This window comes from Rattus norvegicus, chromosome 15, assembly GCF_021556685.1.
Source record: "Rattus norvegicus strain SHRSP/BbbUtx chromosome 15, alternate assembly SHRSP_T2T, whole genome shotgun sequence".
NCBI classification, from domain to species: Eukaryota; Metazoa; Chordata; class Mammalia; order Rodentia; family Muridae; genus Rattus; species Rattus norvegicus.
Window position 1 is genome coordinate 67,936,246 of NC_141548.1, and position 22,421 is coordinate 67,958,666.

Here is a 22,421-nt window from a genome sequence, read left to right on the forward strand (position 1 = left end):
AACACATAGACAGTTCAACCAGGAGTTAATTTTTAAAAGTACAGTTCAGTTCGCCCATCTAAGCACCATATCCCCAAGAGATTGAAGTGGCCTCACCCAAGAGAGGAGCAGGAGGCTAGCAGGTTCTGTGTTAACAGACTCTAAAGACCATTTTAGGAACATTTATGAAGTCTGTGGCATATTAATGGAGTAATGTGACCCATTTTATCTGTCCCAAATCATGGTGGATGTGACCTAATTTTTAGGATGCTTTTTCTCATGATCTCCACAAAAAAGGGAAGTTGTCATAGCATAGTACAAGCGATAGTGTCATAGGTCAGAGCGTTCAAGGATGTAGATCGTTCACTGTCATATACAGTAGGCAGATATTCTGGTGCATTATTACTTTTTATTCACAGAGAACAACCCAACTGCAGGTTCAGGTATATACAGCCACAAAGGAACACTGTCAAAAGACACAAGTACCAGGATGCAACTGCAGCTTTCTTCAGGTCGGCTTTTGGCCAGAGGGCCTTGGGGTGGACTGCCTGCTGGCACAGGTTAGACCATCTTAGCTTCGCAGACAATCTAGTTTGATGCTCTGCTGATCTTAGTCACCGTCTGCAAAAATCAAGATCAGCTTGATGGAGTTTTTCCACCCAGAACCCTCTCTTTTTCTTATCTTACCAGTGTAGCTTTCTCAAGCCCAGATGCAAGCTCTCTTATATTCTTTTCCCTCAGTCTTCCTGACATCACTCTTTCAACCCTAACATTTGGTTTCAATCATAACTTTAAGACCTGTGCAGAAAGCCTCAGAAGTCACACAAAAGCCAGGCAAGGTAGGATGACAACTGTGCTGTGTTCCCAGGGAGGACTTTCTTTTTTCTTCTCTCAAAGTCATATAAGATCTCATTGGCCTTTCCCAGGACCCCACACAGACTTTTACACAGGTTCTCCATGCAATGGTCAGCTCATGCAGGCAATGATGAGTGAGATATCTGACCTGTTCTCAAGATCAGCTGCACCCTCATCTAACAGACCCTGTCCAGGTTAACATCCCATATAGATAACATTGATAAAGAACCACTCCTCTTGGTTCCACTCACTTAGGACTCCATCAAGCCAATCAACCTTGTGTCCCATCTTTATACTTTCTCTAGTCACCCACACAACTCTGGTACAGGATATATCTTTATTATTTCTATCCTTTTAGCATGTCTTAAAAGGGCCAAGACCCAAATGCACTGACCCAAATGGGGACTCGAATCTTGTTGAATAAAATAATTGAATTTAAAGGAAAGCATGGAGACATCATGAAGTATAAGTTTCTGTTCTGTCATATGATACAGACTCACATAGTATTTTGTTGAAGCAGACTGACATATTATTTTGCTGAAGGAGGACATAGGTTATTTCAAGAAAGAGTATTAGTGGGACTCAGTGGAAAGAGACTGCGTACTTACATAGCTTGCTGTATAGCTCTGCTTTATCTGGAGTCTTCACTGATCTTCGCTTCAATGAAGCACAGCAGAGAACTTCTCCTTGTGTCCTGGCTGGTTTCTGTTGTTCCCTACGACTCATGCTAATGTAGCAGAGTGTGGTTGTTTCTGCTGGATAGACTGCTGGTATTCTGACAATGAGATTGGAATTGACCCCAAAAACTTACTTCTAAACAGATCCACATTTCCTTGTCCTATTTACGATCTTTTCTCCCCTACCTTTGGATGGTGGGTTGGAAGGGGGGAATCAAAGCATTTGGGAACCCTTATTAAAGAAAGTTTTGAAAAAAAATCTAAGCCTCCAACATCACAACAGGAACAAAGAAAATAATAAAATCATACTTTAGAACTCTATCTACCACTAAGTTAGAAAACCAAAAGGAAACATATCTATTCCTAGATATATCTAACTCAACAACAGGACGGAAACACATAGGAGCTCAGAGAACATGACAGCAAGAATGGTACATGAACAGGTCAAAGACGTACCGGACTGGAGCACTGAGAGGAGAAGTGAACACAAACCCTCGTCCCTGAGCCAGCAGTTATCTCCAATTGATAACCATTCACATAGGAAAAATCATTTTCTCAGACTGAACCTACTGGGTATACAAATCACACTTAAGAGCAGTCCCCATGCCCAGCAGTAGATAGCCAACATAAAATGAACTCAATGGTATTTTTAGAGATATTTTGTCTCATAGTCCTTCATCTGGACATTTTGTTAACCTTAATGGTGTTTTCCTTATATAGTATGGTTCCCAATTTTCTGTTTTTATGGGATTTCTGTGTATATGAATGTGTGTCTCTGTATTTGCTTCTTGTAGTTTTATATTTTTCTCCTTTTTTTCTGTTTGTTTGTTTTGCTCTATTTTGGTTTGTTTTTATTTTATGTTATTTTATTTTTAGATATTTGTTTGTTTTCTACTGAGGGGTGTGTGTTTGGTTTTGTGGAGAAGTAGGGACGACCTGTCAGAGTTGCTGGAAGGGAAACCATAATCAGAATATAGTGTATAAAAAAGATTCAATGATAACCCAACTTATGAAAGCCAAAATTTAGATAGCTTCACAACAAAATTCTATCAGACCTTTAAAAAAAACCAACAAGCAATGCTTTTAAATTATCTCTCAAATAGAAATAAAACTATCATTTCAGACTCTTTCTAAAAAGTCACTAACATCAAAACCAGATAAAGACACAACAAATAAAGATCTGAAAACCAATATCCCCAAAGAATGAAGAAGCAAAAGTTTTCAGCAAAATGCTTGCAAACCAAGTGCAGACATATCAAAATGACCCTTTGGCATGATCAAATTGTTTTTATCGAAAGGAAAGAACATAAACAAATGGATAACTTTCATAAATCATATACACGAACTTTTATAATTATCTCAATCAATGCAAAATCCTAAATCCTTTCATAGTAAAAGTTCTACAGAGAATAGGGTTGGCGAAAACAAGCCTCAACATCATAAGGGTTTTATATGACACCCCATAGCCAATGTCATCCCAAATGGAGAAAAATCTCAAAGGAATTTAGAAAAAAATCAGGAACAAAATAAAACTGCTCATCATCTCTACTCTTTTTATTTGATATAATATTTGAAATCTTAGAGCAGATGCAAAGAAAGGAAAGTATTTCTGCCTATAGATGATATGTGATATATTGTTATACATAAGAACCTAATAACCAACAGCATAAAACTCCGAGAACTAATTAACACTTTCATGAAAGAGACAAAATACAGCAAGAACATAGAAAATTCAGTAGTCTTTTTATGTATTAATGACAAACACCCTGAAAAAGAAATTGAAGAAACAATCTTAATCATAATAACCTAAAAATAAAACACCTTAAAGTAAACTTAATCAAGATGAAGGACCTCTATACTGAGAACTTCAAGCCATGAAAAAATAATTTAAAGAACACACTAAGATTGAAAGATGTCTTGTGCTCATAGATGGGTAGAATTAAGATCATAAAAATGGCCATCCTATTAAAACCGACTACAGAGCCAACGAAATTCCAATAAAAATGATCATTCATTTTCACAGTAAAAAAAATCTAAAAATTAATATGAAAACATAAAAGATTCCAGATAGCAAAAGTGATCCTGAGTAAAAATAATGTTGGAGGGATTAACAAGACAGATCTCATTATACTACAGAGCCACAGTATTCACACAAACACATACGCACACCCACATGCACGCGCGCACACACACACACACACACACACACACACACAGAGAGAGAGAGAGAGAGAGAGAGAGAGAGAGAGAGAGAGAGAGAGATTAATGGAATAGAATAAATGGTTATATTTAAGGCTACACAATTATAGGGAATTACCTTTTAACAAAGGCATCAAAAACACACATTGAAGGAAAAGTACCTTCAACAAATGATATTGGAAAAACCGGGTGTTGAGATAAAGAAGAATGAAACTAGAATGAGCTTCATCTCTCTCCATAAAAATGAACTCAGAGTGGATAAAACACCACAACCTAAAGCCTGAAACTCTAGAAGTCCTAAAAGAAAAGTTAGATGGTACATTATAATATACAGGCACCGGTCAGAAGTTTCTAAATAAGACTGTGGTTGCTCAAGAAATAGGACCAACAACCAGTAAAAGGGACTTCATGAAATTAAATAGTTGCTGGGTAGCAAGGAAAAAGAAAACAGTCAGTCTGACAAATTACTCGAGAGGCAACATTAAGAATAGGAGAAAACACTTGTCAGCTATACATCTGGCAAAGAATTAATATCTAGAGTACACAAAGCGCTAGAAAGATAGAAAGAAAAGAAGAGAAAGAAAAAAGGAAGAAAGGAAGGAGGGAAGGAAGGAGGGAAGGAAGGAAGGAAGGAAGGAGGGAGGGAGGGAGGGAAGGAAGGAAGGAAGGAAGGAAGGAAGGAAGGAAGGAAGGAAGGAAGGAAGGAAGGAAGAAGAGAGAGCCAGAGAGAAAGCAACCCAGTTAAAAACTGGCTATAGATCTGGAAAGCATTCTGTAAAGAAGAAATACAGAGACTAGCAAACACTTTGAAAAATGCTCAAGATAAATAGCTATCAAGGAAATGCAAATTAAAACTACTTTGAAATTCCATCTCACCACAGGCAGAGTGGCTATCACCAAGAAATCAAAGAACAGTAAGTGTTCGTGAGGAAGTGGGAAAAGAACAAGCCTTATATATTGCTGGTAGGAATGCAAACTGATGCTTTCATTATAGAAATCAATATGAGGATTCCTCAAAGACCCAGAAATAGAGCTTGTCTATGACCCATCTACACAACACTGGGCATATTCCCAAAGGGCAATGTGTTGTTCTGTGTTGTTCTACAGGGATATTTGCTCATCCATGTTTGTTGTTTTGCTATTTAAATATAAGAAATGGAATCAGTATCATGTCCATAAATGATGAAGGACTTACAAAAATATGGCATGTATACACAACAGAATTTTTACTAGGTGCAAAGATAAGTGAAATTATAAAATATACAAGTAAGTAGAACTTGAAAAACTATATTGAGTGAGGCAACATTCTCCTTAATATGTGGATCTGGCTTTGAGTCTTTGCTTTTGAAAGGAAATTCCTGGCAGGTGTAGAAAAATATTGCCTCTAGAAACCATAGACTATTTTTAAAAAGAGGGAACCAGAGCTAGGATACCTCTTCATAAGTTGTTTAGAGTGGCCCAGAGGTTCTATGTAATACTGCCACAGTGTCTATGAGTTTATATGTACATGGTCATTCTGTGTTTAAAAGACCTTGTTTCCTCAGTGTCCCCCGTGCTCTCTGGCTCTTGCAATCATTTTGTCTTCTCTTCCACAGGGTTTCCTGAACCCTGACCGGAGGTATTAGATAGAGATATTCCATTAAGGATTGACTGTTCCCAAGTCTCTCACTCTCTGCACACTCTTCAGTTGTGAACCTCCATTTTTTTCCCTTCTGTAAGAGAAGCAAGGTGCAAGGCACCTAGAAAAAAATCAAATACTACTGTATCGCTAAAGGAATGTAAGAATAAAGTGACTCCCAACAGCATATTCTATACTCATAGATCAGTGCCTTGCTGAGCCATCATCAACACTATACATTTTAGACAATACTTTCTGAATTCATTCTTCTCAACGATGCTTGTAATAAACGTTAGGTGAAGGCAAGTTCAGTGTGACTCTGAAAGACAGGAAGCAGGAGTGCAGATTGTATGTGTTGACAGTTTTAATGTCAAGCTGAGTGTGCAAATGATATTTTCTAAGGTTTAGAAAGTCACAACCATCAGGTAGATTTAACAACAAGCTATCCTATCATTTTTGAAGCAAAAGTGGAAAATAGTAGCAAGTTGTAAAGAAAAGAGAAAATGGTCTAAAAAGACAGAAGAGACTTTTGAGTTAGGTAGCAGAGGAAGTGGGATGAAGTGTTGATTTCTTGACATGTTTTGCACAAGGTACTGAACAATTAGAATTTTCACAAGGACTATGTAAATTTCTATCAGTACAAACCACACAACTTCAAAGCCTGGCTGTCAGGTCAGGCACACTTAGACTTTAGTATTAGCTCAGTCGTCAACTATGACATAGCACATACTTAACATCCCCACAGACTACTTCCATTAATTTAAAAACTGGGCAAAATTATCACCCATCTCAGGAGGCAGGTATGAAAATGAAATGTGATAAATACATACTTGATGTTGATTTAATACAATGGTTTTTAATACATTGTGATTTTTTCCTCTTCCAAGAGGGACATAGGAATGTCTGGAGATATATATTTTGTCATTGCAGTGACAGACAGAAGGGAGGTGGTTGGTACTGATATCTAATGGGTAGAGGACAGGAATGCTGATAAGCCTCCTATATTTATATTACATTACTCTCTGATAGAGAATTATCAATCCAAGATGTCAATAGTACTGTTGTCAGGAGTGAAGACAGAGCCTGGAATAGGGGTCATAATTATATGTTTCAGCTGTCATGTCCTGAACATTCAACAGCATATTTAGCATTTTCTTGTCTATCTGTCACTACAATTTCATGCAAAAGGGCCCAGGATTATCTTTAGTGTATCTTTAGTATCACATTCACAAACTGACACCCCATAAAGTTAAATAATTATACTAAGTCAGGTCATACAACTACTATGAGTAAGAGAACTAGAATTCCATATATGCTATTGTAAAAACTTCTAGAAAAACGAGAAATAACCTTGGGGACCCAACTCATTTAGTTTATTGATTTCCACATAAACCTTGAGAGACATATTCTAGACAAAGTGATATGCACCGTGTGTTCTTTCATGCCCAAGTCATTCCTGAAAAGTGAACTAAACGAGAATGGGGTAATAATTTTTAAAAAAAAGAAAAGTTACCATTTTTCATGCGTATCTTCAGAAGGTTGTTGCCAGGTCTATTTGAAGAGGAATCTTTTTGTGTTAACAGTCAGTAAAGCCTGACATCGATAACTACATTAGGTATTCTCTAATGCCGGGGTCAATAGCTCCTCTTGTAACAATGTGCAGCTTTAAGCACTGCTCTAGGCCGAGGCTAAACTTGAACCTGTGATCAAAGAAATAGAAGTCATGTGGTTTTATCACTTTCACTTTATGGTCTTAAATTCTTAGGATCTGTACGTTTACCAGATTGCGAGTGATGTGTTATTGATTTTTTTAAAGCAATCTTTTGCATTGATTTGTTTTGAAAGCTTCTTCTTCTTCTTCTTCTTCTTCTTCTTCTTCTTCTTCTTCTTCTTCTTCTTCTTCTTCTTCTTCCTTTTCTTCTTCTTCTTCTTTGAATCTTTCCCCCAGGAAAGTTAAAGCATAAGCAGTGGAATGGATATGTTTGTAAACTTTTAATGCACTCTAGAAAGGTAGCAAAAGCTGAAGTGAGTGGTCACGCATGTATTCTGACAACTTAAGTATTTATGGGAACTCTAGGGCCTTGAATTTTCAAGATAATTTTGTGTTGAGTGAAGGCAATGTGACATTAAATGGGGGAAAGTACAATAGAAGAGCTAAAGGAACAAGTTCCAAGAGCAGACCAGTCTCTGAACCTACACTGTACCATTTCCTCATTGTGTGTTCTTGACAAAGGAGAATAGAAGCAAAACCTTTTATTTTATATGCATGCATACATGCACCATGTGTATATGCCTGGTGCCTGAATGGGTCAGAGGGAACATCAGATACTCTTAAACTGTAATTAGGGATGATTGTGAACTACGACATGAGTAAATATAGGACCTCTGCAAGAACAAGTGCTCCTAATGCTTGGCCATCTCTACAGTCCTGAAATGAGTTTTAATTTTCACTCCCATATGCCTAGCATCATTCTAGATATTAAAGATCTACTCTCATGTAGCCTTGCAAAAATAACAAAATGAAATGACATCTTGGATAGAAATAAGAATTTCAATGAATATATTTATGATTGTTGACAGTGATCAACCAAGAGAAAGCTGTCTGAAGAACTTACAGAAGAGGGCTGCTATAGTGTGGATCTTAATGTCCCCCCAAGGCATGTTGTTTAATGCACTGTGGTGGTGAAGCTCTAACAGATAAGGCTTTCAGGCAGGTTTAGGGATACTTAGGTTCACTGATATCAGGTTAATCTATAAATAAGACTAGGACAGTAGCTTAAAAATGAGGGATTTGAGGTAGATGATAAAACACTGAACATTTCTTTCTCTTTCATTTTCAAGACATGAGATGAGTGGGCTTGCTCTACCATATGTTCATTGTGCAATCTGCCATCTCCTTAAAAGCAAATGCTTCACTGAGCACGAACTGAACGCTTTAAAATTGATCCCAAATGCACCTTGGTCTATTCATAAGTTGGTATCTCAAGTGGTTTATTATAACAATGAGAAACAATTAACACAGAGTCATCGAACAAGCAAATGAAAGACTTTGGGGCTGTTGTGGAAACTCAAGATCAGTAAGTTTGGCTGACTCATGTCTTTAAAGATAGCCAGGAATTAGCTTATATTGGAACCTGTATGCCACAGAAGGATTTAGGCTTACTCTGTGTGCTAGGAATCAAGGCAACACTGTTGGGTAGGGAGATGTTCCATTTGTGTTTTAGAAAACACTTTTGTTTGCATGCAGTGTATCATTTTCACAGAACAAACAGCAAATATAGGGTAGCCCTATATAGGTCATTGCAATCATAAAGGCAAGAGATATAGAACACGAAACGTGAAGAGGGAACATGGAACTGAGAAGTGCCTAACACCATGAAGAATTTAAGTAAATACAATATAACTTAACTTATAGTTTGATTATAAGTTTTAAGAATGAAGAATGATTTGCATGCTTTGGGTTTAACTCTTTGGGTGAATGGATGTATTATTCACCCATTTCACAAAATTGAAAAGATTGAACAAATAATAGGGACAGAGAGGAAAGGCAGGAGTTTTTAGATCTATTAATTGGATGTTCATGGGAGAATACTGAGAACACATACTCAATACATTTAAGTATTAGCATGCACTCACAAAAAGGAGTCAAGGATGGATCAATAAACTTTGATATTATCAGATGTAAGAATATTTAAGCTATGAGGATGAAGTGGCATCCCTTTAGGAGTATGTTAAAATATAAAAGAGATCCAAGACCTGAGCTTAAGGAATCTCCATATATATCAAAAAGTTGTACATAATCAAAAACTGAAAACATATGAAGGTAGTGTATTAAAATCGAAAATAAAGTGAGTTTATATGCCTACTGTCATATGACAAAAAACAAAAAACAAAAACAAAACAAAAGGCTTAATGAGTGTAGGATTGAGTATTGACCGTTGGCCTTGGCAACAAGGAGACTATTAGTGATACTAAAGCTAGGAGATTCATTAAAGTGATAGATAATGATTCATCTTAGTGAGTGAAATAGATTTAAGTAAGAATAAGAGCACTGGAGAGATAGCTCTGTGGGTAAAGTACATATCATAAAAGCATGAGGATCTGAGTTTGAGTCTGCAGAATATACACAACATATATGTAATCCCAGTGATCACTCAGGGAGATAATAGTTGGATACAAAGGAAACCATGGAAGCTTACAGTCAAGAAGGCCAGACAGTAGTAAACAAGAGAGTGTCTCAAACAAAATAAAAACTAGGGAATGACATTTCCAATGGTCTGTCCTCCAACCTCTACATGTGCTGTGCATACATGCTTTCACCATGAAATAAGTAAGCAGTTATAGACACACACACACACACACACACACACACACACACACACATAGGGAGGAAAGGGAGAAAAAGAGAGAGAGAGAGAGACAGAGAGAGAGAGAGAGAGAAAGTGATAAGATAAGGGAAGAGAGGGAAGGAGGGAAATAAATTGAAATGATAATGATAATTAACATTTTTGTGAGCAAATGAGAAAGCATTTGACTCAGTGAGCCCAATACTTGACCATTACAACATACACATCAACAGTAGCCATTATTACTTTGATCATGTTCTTATAGTCTTCAAAAAGTAACTAAATAATAACTATATATACAGCTGAGGATAAAAAGAGAAGTGTGTGTGTATGTGTGTGTGTATGTGTGTGTGTATATACAAACACACATGTTGAATAGGTTTAATTTAAAAATCCATATCTAATTACTATGTCTTGTTACAACTGTAGAGAAAAAGGTGATGAGGTGAGATCTTTTCAATTGTACAGCTGACAAGGCTTCATATCACAGTTTTCTAAAAGTCACGTATAACACCAGAATTTAAACCCAGAACAAATGACACATGGTAAAGTCAGCTTTGCTTTACCACAATGAAGCAACCAGGTAATTAACTTCCAAAACAAAAATGGTTGTTTTTGTCATAGTTCAGATATTTCTGTATTACATAAGGTAGCCTATTGGTCTCTGATGAGGATGAAAACTGAAAATGGTAGAAGCGTATGTTGAAGCAAATTGAGGAGCAGGCGGAAGCGACACAAGATCACACTATTCCTTTCAAGAGTATGGCCCAAGGAACTTTAGGGACTGCCACTGGGCCTCATCTCTTTTCAGTCCAGAGTAACTTTCAATACTGCTTAACCCAGATGTCCTTTGCACATTGCCTTTGGGGCAGCCTTATCCAAACCATAATAAATACTTCCTGTTCTCTCCCTTTATTAAACAGTATGTACTTGAACTTCAGACATAGGACCAAAGAGAAAAACCAAACAGTATTGAGGACAATTAGACAATGCAAATATCTGACTTGAATAATGAATACCCAGAAGATACTTTAATTCATAAATTATGTACACATGCCCTATTAACCATCCTGAACCATTTGTTCTTTGCAGACATCATGGTTACATTACCAACCCAACAGAATGTGTTCTGCCTTAAAACCAGGTTAATCTGTATTCTTAGAAATATGTTTTTTAAAAAGATAGAAATGAGACAAACATTTCCTTAAGCATTCATTTAATCAGAAAATAAATATCTTACTGTGCTCATATACAGTACTGAATTTGATATTGAGAATACAAGAGGAGATGGAGTGATTGGAACTGTTATTCTCTGGAAATCTATACTCTAGTGAGATACACACATTAGTCAAACCTGCAAATACTAACTTCTTAAATCAAAGAAGGTAAAAGAATGGAAGGAAAAATAGAAACAATATAATTCAATATCACTGTGACCCATACACATGAATTTCCACAGAGTAGGCACAACCTCCTCCTAGGAGCTTAGGAAGAAAAAGGACTCTCCAAAGAGACATACATTCAATAAGGCACTTCGGAAAGAGATATGAACAGGAAACTTTTTTTGATTTCTGAAGGAATTCATCTTCCCTGTTTCCAAATTAGGTAAAATAAGAAGTATGCTTCTTTCTCCTGGTTTATAAGCAGCTTACAGAGGACAAGGAAAAGCATTAAAAGACTGAACAATTCTGAAACATTTCTGAACTGTGTTAGCAGCCCCAAGACCCTGAATAATCAATGTGGAACCCTGCTTACTCTTTTCAAAGGGCTGAAATTTCCAACTGGAAATTGAAACAACTAGAATTCCTTCCAGGCAGTAATCAGTTGGAGTCCTCACTACTTTCTAAGAAGAGTGAAATTCTCCATCAATGAAAGAGTCACTGGGGTAAAACTGCCAAAGTTCTGAACAGCTTCTTCCCATGGTGGCATAAGTTAGAGATATAGGTAGAGTTCCTCGCTCACTCAATACCCTGTCCCCCAAACCACTTGCTATTTCTCACCAAACTAAGCTTCTCAATTCTCATATCTCTCAATTCTCTCAGTTCTGGTTTCTGGAACCTCAATTCGATTGATTCTTACATTTTCAAACAGTTCCTGAACACGCTGGCTTCTGTCTTTGTTGAGATTCAGAGATTTTACCTTGATGTCTGAAAATCATATTTCAAGGGCCAATGAAATGCCTAAAAGGATTTTTACAAAAGTTTTCTCCTTGTGCATGTGAAATACAGCTTTGTAATTAAAAAGAAAATGTTACTGGATGTATCTCAACAAATTGCCTAGTTTCTGAAAATTATATATATATATATATATATATATTAGAGATACAATTATAATATTAGAGAGACACGATTTAAAAAAAGATTTATCCTAAAAGATAAATAAAGGAAAAGTCCTGGAAATCCATACAAGAAACAAAAAGATGACCTAGATCACAGCAAGCAGAGGCAAATTGCATGCTACCCTTGCCTCCAACTCCTTCACCTTCCCTTCTGAGGAGACCTGTCTGGCCCAAGGAACATCCCGGTTAGACCCCTCCCCAAACTAAAAAATAAATAAATAAAACAGATGTCTATAAATATACAAGAAGCTTACAGAACATTAAATTGATTTAAGCAGAAACGAAAATCCTCCTGCTACATAATAAGTAAAACACTCTATATACAGAACAAAGAAAGAATATTAAAAGCTACAAGTGAAAAGGGCCAAGTATCAGGCTAGTCCAATGAGAATCACAACCGACTTCTCAACACAGAGTCTATAAGCCAAAAGAGCCTGGGCAGATAAATTGCAGATCCTAAGATACCACAGATGTCAGCTCAGACTAATACATCCAGCAAAACTTAATCACCATAGATGGAGAAAACAAGATATTTCATGATAAAAGCAAATTTAAACAATGTCTACTAACCAACCCAGTCTTACAGAAGATACTAAAAAGAAAACTGCAATCTAAGGAGGCAAACCACACCTAAAAAACATAGGAAATAAATAATCTCACACCAGAAAAACAAGGGAAATTCTCTCACACTTACTCTATTTCTCTCTCTCTACATCCTTCCCTCCTCTCTGTGTTCTTTCTCAATTTGTGTGTGTGTGTGTGTGTGTGTGTGTGTGTGTGTGTGTGTGTGTGTGTCTTCAATCAACATCATAAAAATAACAGGAACTGACAATAATTGATAGTTAATGTCTCTCAACATCAATGGCTCAATTCCCCAATAAAAAGAAACAAACTAACAGAATGAAAATGAAAACAAGATCCATCATTCTGGTCCATAAGGAAAACACACTTCAGCAGCAAAGACAGACATGACTTCAAAGTAACGGGCTGAAAAATTGTTCTCCAAGCAAACAAACTCAAGAAGTAAGCTAGAGTAGCCATTCAATACCTAATAGAATCGACTCTCAACCAAAATTAATCAAAAGATAGAGTAAGGAAACTTCAAACTCATCAGAGGAAAAACCCACCAAGATGACATCTCACTCTTGAACACCTATGCTCCAAATGTAATGGCACCCATATTCATAAAAAAAAAACATTAATAGGGGTTGGGGATTTAGCTCAGTGGTAGAGCACTTGCCTAGCAAGCACAAGGCCCTGGGTTTGGTCCCCAGCTCTGAAGAAAAAAAACATTAATAAGGTTAAATTATACATAGAACCACACACATTAAACAAGCAAGACTTTAATATTCCACTACCACCAAAGGGCAGATCATTGAGATAGAAACTAAACAGAGAAATAATGAAATTAACCAAGGTTATCAATCAAATAGACCTAACAGATATCTACATAACATTTCACCCAAACATGAAAGAATATACCTTCTCCACACCACACAAGTCTCAACAGATGCAAAAAAAACTGAATCATGGATCTTATCAGACAATCACGGATTGAACAAACTTTCTACTCAATGACCATTGACTCATAGAAGAAATAAAGAAAATAAACACTTTCTAGAAGTCAATGAAAACAAAGACACAAAATACTTAAACTTATAGGACACGATGAAAGCAGTACTAGCAGGAAATTTCATATCACAAAGAACCTTTCTGAAGAAATTAGAGAGATCTCACACTAGTAACTTGAAAGCATACCTGAAAACTCTAGACCAAAAAGAAGCCAACAAACCCAAGAGGAGTAGAGGGCAGGAAAAAATCAACTGTAGGAATGAAATAAAAAATTTAGAAATGAAGAAAGCATTACAAAGAATAAATAAAACCACCAGCTGCTTCTTTGACAAATCAACAAGATGGATGAACCCTTAGCCAACTAACTAAAAGACAGAGAGACAGTATCTAGATTTAAAAAAAAAATAGAAATGAAAAGGGCGACATAACAACAGACATTGAGGAATTCCAAGAATCATTATGTCTTACTTCAAAATCCTGTACTCCACAACACTAAAAAAATCTAAATAAAAGGGCCAATTTTCTTTACTAATGCCATTTTCCAAGTTAAATCAAGAATACTTAAGTAACTTAAATAGTCCTATAGCCCATGAGGAAATAGAAGCAGTCATCAAAAGCTTCCCAACACCTTCCCCCCTGAAAAGCCATGGGCCAGAAGCTTTAGCACAGAATTCTACCAGACATTCAAAGAAAAGCAAATACCAATAATCCTCAAGCTATTTCACAAAACAGAAACAGACAGAGCATTGCCTAAGTCATTGTACGAGGCCACAGACACCCTGATACTTAAACCAAGCAAAGAGTCAACAAAGAAAATTTCAGACCAATTTGCCTTATGAAAACGGATGTAAAATACTCAATAAAACACTTGCAAAGCCAATTCAAGAACACATCAAAGACATCATTTACCATGATCAAGTAGGCATCAGGACAGGGATACTGAGATGGTTCAGCATATGAAAAGCCATCAACACAATACACCATATAAACAAACTGAAAGAAAAAACCCAGATGATCATCTCATTAGATGATGAAAAAAGCCTTTGACAAAATCCAACACCCATTCATGCTAAAAGTTTTGGAGAGTTCGGGGACACACCTGCCCATACCTAAACACAATAAAGGCCATATACAGAAAGCCAATATTCAACATCAAATTAAATGGAGAGACCTAAAGCAATTTCACTAAAATCAGGGACAAACCAAGCCTTTCCACTCTCTCCCTATTTCTTCAATATAGTTCTTTAAATTCTAGCTATAAAGTAAGACAGCTAAAGGAGGTCAAGGAGATACAAATTAAACGAAGTTAAAGTATCACTATTCATAGATGATATGGTAGTATACACAAGGAAACCCCCAAATTCTACCAGAGAACAGTTAACAAAAATTAGCTAAAAAAAAAAAAAAAAAGTAACCATCCTCCCTACAAACAATGAATGTCCTAAAAAAGAAATTAGGGAAGCAACACCCTTTACAATTCCCACATTTAATGTAAAATGCCTTGCTGCAATGCTAGCCAAGCAACTGAAAGCTCTGTATGAAAAGAATTTGAAGTCCTTGGAGAAAAAAAATGAGGAAGATATCAGAAGATGGAAAGATCTCCCATTCTCATGGGTCACAAGATTAATACAGTAAATAACCAAACTAAAAACTTGGGTATAGAACTAAATGGAGAATTCTTATCAGAGGAATCTCTAGTGACCAAGAACTTATTCGTCGGGAATATGCAAGTCTAAAGTACTGTGAGATTCCATCCTACATTCATCAGAATGTATAACATCAAAAACTAAAGTGACAGCACATGCTGACAAGGATGTGGAACTAGGGGAACACTCCTTCATTGCTCATGGAAATGCAAACTTGTACAACTACTTTAAAAATCACTTTGGTGATTAAAAAAAATTGAAATAGTTATACCTCAAGATTCAGCTCTACCACTCCCGGGCATATACCCAAAAGATGTTCCACCATGCCACAAGGACACTTGTTCAATTATGTGTGTAGCAACTTTACTCATAATAGCCAAAAACTGGAAACAACGCATATGTCCCTCAAGTGAAAAATAAAGAAAGGGAATGTGGTACAATTTGCACAATGGAATACTACTCAGCTATTAAAAACAAGGACATCATAAAAGGTGTTGTGGTATGTCCATACTTCTAAGTGGATGTAAGTCATAAAGTACAGAATAGCAATGCTGTGCTCCACAGCAACAAAGAAGCTATGTAACAAGCAGGGGGTCAAGGGATGATGGTTGGATCTCATACAGAAGGGGATGTGAATGGAGAGAGGGAACTGAGTGAGAGAGGGAACAGGGGTGGGGAGAGCAAGGGTGGAGGGTGAGGGGGCTGGGAGATTGAAGTAGGCAACATCTCAGTGACATGCCTGAGATCTGGGATGGGAAAGACTGCTGGGAGGATATAAAGATGACCCTAGTCAAGACATATAGTAGCAGGGAATATGGAGCCTGAAGGGGTCACTTCTCGACAGGCAAGGCATTCAGTGGAGGGAGGGGGACATCAACCCACCCACAAGACCTTCAACTCAAAATTTGTCCTGGTTACAAGATTTTCAGGGATAAATATGGAACAGAAACTGAGGGAATAGTCAACCAATGACTGGTCCAACTTGAGACCCACTCCATCGGGGTGGTCCAACCCCTGACAACTGTGAATAATTCTCTGCTCTACTTGCAGATAGGAATCCACCATAACTGTGTTCTGAGAGGCTTCATCCAGTAGCTGACAGAAACAGATGCAGAGACCACAGCCAGTCGTTAGGTGGAACTCAGGGAGTCTTGTGGAAGAGTCAAGGGGTAGGAATTGAGGGAGCTAAAGGGGTTAAAGACATCACAAGAAGAACTATAGAGTAACTAACCTGAGCCCATGGGGACTCACAGACACTGAACTACCCAACTAACGTATGTAGCATTTGTGTACCTTGGTCTTCATACAGATCACCCAACAATTAGAGTGGGGACCTGTTCTGACTCACACTTTGTTGCCTACTTTGGACCCCTTTCTCAGTCTGGGCTGCCTTGTCTGACCTCAGTGAGAGAGGTGCTTAGTTCCCATGCAATTTGAGGTGCTATGTGGATTGGTACCAAGGAGAGGGGGTACCTTGTCTCTGAGGAGAAAGGAAAGGGAGAATGCCAAAAAGAAGATGGTAGGGGGGATTGGGAGGAGAGATGAGGGTTGTTCTCCAGGTATAAAGTCAATAAATAAAACCAATGAAAAAAATGAAATGAAATTAAATGAAAAAAATACTGGTACATAGCAGAAACAAGTACAAGCACAGAAGAATAAGCTGAGCACAGCTTAGGCCATGTAGTTCCCTGGTGGGAAGAAGAGACTCAGAAGCTGCTTAGAAAAGGTAAATTAGATAAACACTAGGCAGGGGTTAAGGTCATTAAGACTGGAGTTCCCTTGGTCCTCCTACAAGGTTGTGGTATAAACAGTGATTCCATTGCTAGCTAGGCAGAATTAGAGAAAGACCTCATTTTATCATGCTGTCTGACACAGGGCAGCAATCATGGGCCAGAGAATCTATTGTTACATACTGGTCTACTTTGTGTTCCTGAGATTAGGAAACATCAACAGGTCAGGCAGCCTCACTTTGGCCCATAACCCTGTGTGAAGAATGGTCAAGAGAGAAAGTTGTGTGGCGTATTTATGGGCAGAAGGATGTAGTATGCAGAAGGCTGGCTCAGACTTGGAAGGGCAAAATGAGGCCCTGTCTCTAGTGGCTAGGAGTGGACCTATCAACTGAGAGCGATCCAGAAGTTTGGCAGCTCTGAGCCTGAAGTCAAAGAACAAATCAGATTCTGGTCCCACCTACACATCATTCACTGCCATTAAGGAGAGAGTTTTCAATGTTCCTGGGATATGGGCACATGATATCCACAATGGCATCCCTTCACCAGGGTGATTAATAGTCAGGTGGTCTTAAAAGCACAAAAATGGGCTATTTGCCTATTCCCATTTCTGTGCTGTTTGCCTCCCTCACTCTGAATGCACTTGAGAGACATGAGGCAGGACATTTTGGGGAGTTTTAGAAGAGTAAGGAAATATGCCCATGCCAGAGAATACAAAGCTCATGTGTTTAAGAGAGGTAGCTAAATTAAAAAGAAGAACGCACCTGCAGTAAGGAGAGCTGTGATCAACCCCAGACAAGCCCCCACCTCAGCTGATCCTTCCCTTCTGTGCTTATGACTAACTAATAGGCTCCAGTTTCTGAGGACTCTCAAGAAATTCCTGCAACTCTTGTGATTTTTTCTTCCTGTATGTTTTGCCCTATAACTTTCTCTTCTTCCCCACCAACTTACTGAAGCTCTTACTGTGGTTTCTTTCTTATTTACTCTTCCATTTCATACATTCATCTGTTCATGATATTTTTCCCAATTTTGAAAAACTAGTAGTAGTTTGACCTTGGCATGTGCGATTTTTTTTTAAGTTCATGCTTTTCTGGGTTTTGTTCACCTCGTGTTTATCTAATTTTGGTTTGGAGTAATTTTTATGATTAGGAAACTACCAGTCGTCTTCCCATCTTTGACGCTCTTCACTTCCCCTTTATGGGAGTTACTCAATCTGCTTTTTCTTTTCTCCTGGATCTTCTTTACTTGACATTGTTTCCCTCCTTTCCTCCCCTAGGCTCCTTGCTTTACTTCACTCATTTATTCTACTCTTATCCTAAAGAACATTGACCTTCATAGCTCCTTTCACAGTAGCATTTCCATTTTCCTTCATGATATGTTAGTAGGCCATAACTGATTTTAAGTTTATTTCTTTATCTTGTAGGGCTTGGTGTCATTGCTGCGATGGCAACCTGTTTTCTGTCTATTAAGTGGTACTGGGAAGTAAGCCAACAAGAGCAGGTTATAGGGGAAAAAAAACAAGCAAACAAAACAAACAAGAACCCAAACAAACGAACAAATGAACAAAAATCCCCCTGCCCATCAAAAATTCAGAAGACAAAGCTAACCTAAAAGATGTGCAAATCACAACACAGTAATTAAAAAAAAGTGTAGGGAGCATATGAAGCTCTGAGTGCTTGTGCGTTATAGAGCATGCCATGTCAAGGACCCCAATGCCCCAGACCCAGGGGAATCTTCCACTGGTCCAGTACAGATGTTTAAAAAGTATTGGCCTTTTATTATCAAGCAAGGCTTTCTCCCCCATCTTGGATCGCTGAAGCCTGACACTGTTCCTCCACAGAAAGCTCCTACTAAAGTTAGTTAAGCAACCTCCTCATTGATACTGTGCATAACAAATGGAACCAGTTGAGTTTCTGGACTGCTATTGGTACATTTCCATCAAAGCACACAGCTCACTGGCCCCTGCTTTTCTGTATATGTGTCCGGTGTCTCTTCATTTCCTCATCACCCAAGGCAAGTCAATCCCAAAGGCATGCAGCTGGCAGCAGAACATACAAAAAGCAAGACAACATGACTCCTCTTAGAAATAATCATATTTCCACCACTATGACTCCTCTTAGAAATAATCATATTTCCACCACTAAACTCAAAGATACTGAAGTAGGGAAAATACCAGATGAAGAGTTCAAAAGTTTTCCAGTACAAATTCTTCAGTAGCCTAGGAAAAAAGAATATAGAAAGGCATATGAATTCCCTCTAAATCCTACACAGACAAGTGAACAGCACAGAGGAAACATCATTCGAATGGATAAAAAACTGAGCAGTCTGAAAGTCAGCAGCATGGATGAAGAAGTCGGAAAGAGACTTCTGAAAAATAGATGAGTGTGAGAAATGAAAATTTCAGTAAATTAAAAAAAAAAAAGAAGTAAGGCTATCACCAACAGATTAAACAAGCATAAGAAGGAGTATCAGGATGGAGGACAAGGTGAGAAAGATGTGTGGGTACCCATCAGTAGGGAAAAATAATAAGCAGGACCACAATGCAACTTGAAAAAACTAAAGAATCGGGAAGCCAGGAGGTAGAATAGGGAGATGAGATAAGCACTAGTAGTGTAGGGTGTTTATTCAATAGAAATACAGCAGAAAAGTTCCCAATCTAGAGAAAGAAATAGTCAAACACAAGCAGCATTTAGAACTTCAGGTAGATATGATCAAAGAAAAGCTGTTCCACCACATATTGTAGTCAAGATGTCAAAAATACAAAGTAAAGAAGCAATTTTAAAGTTGTAAAAAGAAAACACCAATTCACATAAAAAAAATAAAGAATCAAAATAACACGAGATCACCCAGCAGCAGCCCTTAAAGCCAGGAAAGTATGGAATGACATATTTCAAAACCTGAAAATAAATCACTTCCAGCCAAAACTACTGTACCCAGCAAAATACCACTGTTTTAAAAAAAAATGACAGGGAAAAATTCAAGGCAAGTACAAACTAAGGTATTTCATGACAAGAAAACTATCACTGCAAAAGATACTTAAAGGAGCATTGTACACAAAGGAATGTGACAGTCCCATTCATGAAGATACAGGAAAGAATCAATTTCAGGAGAAAAGTGGCTGACCAAAGGAGAAATAGGAAAGAAAACATAAAGGCAACACAGTAAAGCAGTAGCCTCCAAATACCAATAGGAGAAAGAGAGAGAGAGCAAAGAATAAAGAATAAAAACCTACCAACGAGTAAAATGAAAACAATATTACAGGAATTATTAAATGTCTTACAACAACGTTAAATGTAGAATGCCTTGCCTCACCAGTAAGGACATATAAATTGAATAATTGGATTTTAAAATGAGGTTCAACTTTCTTTCTTCTCCAAGAAACATATCTTCAAGGCCCAGAAATTGGGTATTAAAGTATGGAAAACGTTCAAGTGAACAGAAACTGAGAACAAGCTCGCATAACTATGATATCTGATGAAGAGGACTTAACAAAAAAGTCAAAGATATAAAGAAACTTGCTTCAAATTAATAAAGCAAATAATTCATTAATAAGATATGATTATGTGTTAAAGGTATATATATGTATATATTACCTTACTTATATATGATATGTACTATAATATGTGACCATATTATATAAGTTTATACATATGTGTGTATGTATATATGATATAATATATTTAGGAGCTACTAATTTCATAAAAAAGAAACACTAATAGACACAAAGAGGCAAATTAGTTCTGACACAATAATACTAGGTGATTTCTATTCCCCAGTCTCATCTCTAGACATGGAACTCAAAACAAAACTCCATTAAGAAACTTCAGTGTTAAACTACACCATATATCAAAAGGACTTAATAGATAGCTACATAATCTCTAATCCAATAGAAATAGAATATGCATTTTTTTTCCTCAGGAACCCATGGGTCCCTCTCTAAAAAAGGATAGCATTCTTGGTCACAAATCAAACCTTCAGGATCACTTCAGGATTGAAATAATGTTCTCCATCTTATCAAATCAAGGAGGAATGAAACTACAATGGCCACTCGACTGACTACTGAAGAAATCAAGTTCTTCCTAAACCAGCACTTTCCAAGGACAAAGCAGTGCTCAGCTCACATGCCAAGATATGAAGCAAAAGCGCTAGAAATCAAAGAAGGTGGAGTCAGACACCTGCCAGGTGCTCCTCCCGCTGGAGATTCACTTGGACCTCAGAGGTCTGCTCAACATCACAGCAGTCAAGGAAATAAATGGTGGTAGAAGTCAGAAAATATAATTTTTGTTCTGGTTCCTCTGCTGAAATCTTTCTAGTAAACAGAACAAGCTTAGCTACTGTGTAAATTGGAGAAAACTTTCAGTGGGGAGCACATGTCTGTTGTTCAGAAGAGACTTCCATCATAGCTAATTCAAAAATGGCTTGATGAAAGCTTAAAAAAGCTTACCAGAGACTGCACCTTGGCATCCTGGAGGACTCAGTCTTCCGAAGTGAAACAGTGGGCAAAGGGATCTCTGGGAAACTGCCAGTTCATAAAGTTTGGATAGACAGAGGAGCAGAACAATGTGTAACATGGGGATGGATTTTTTTTCCAGTATGTCTGAGAAACTCATGGACAAGATGTTAATTTAGAATCCCCATAGTGCCAATTGCAAACTGAAATGACTAAAGAAATATTACTCACAGTGAAAGAGAGAGGCAGTAGAAGGAGGAGGAAGGAATAAATAAGTAAGTTGGGGAGGGATTAAAAAGTTGCTAGGATCAAAGAGGAATGTTCAATGACAACATGTACAAAGTCACGGTGATGAAGTCTGTTACTTTGTGATCTATCCTAAAAAATTAATTTTAGCAGCTCATATTACAATGCCTAGAATAATTGCCTATTGACAAACATATGAAATGTCTCTGTTTTATGATTAAAGAGCTCAGTAATGGTTTACTTTGTGCATAGATGAAGTACCAGGATGCCTCAAAGATTATAGGGATGCGTCTCAAGACTTTGATTGTACTTTCATCTTCGAAATGGAACACAGAAACCCCAGCCATCTTTGTGTTGAAAGGCTTATATAAATGGAAGCATGAAGTCAACAAATATACAGATTGGCCTTAAATTTGTAGAAATCCTTTAAAAAGTACTCTTGACTTGGAAATAATGGAAGACTGTAAAGATTGTGAAGCTAGAAATAGATTTGTCCATGACCCATGAGTATCCCTCACTCTTACCATGAAGTTACCACAGCTGGAACTTCCTAGGGAACTCTGAACCCACCGGGTCTCCATTTCAACTTCCTGCTTTTTATCTGACTATTAAAATTATTATAGAACTTTCTGTTACTTTAGTTATTCCACACTGCCTTCAGTTTTAAATACAGGCAAGGTGATTCTTGTAATGCAAAACAGGAGCAAGAGGGGAGAGAGCGTGTATTCAGTTTGTTTTTGAAAGCACAAGCATCTGGACACATTGAGA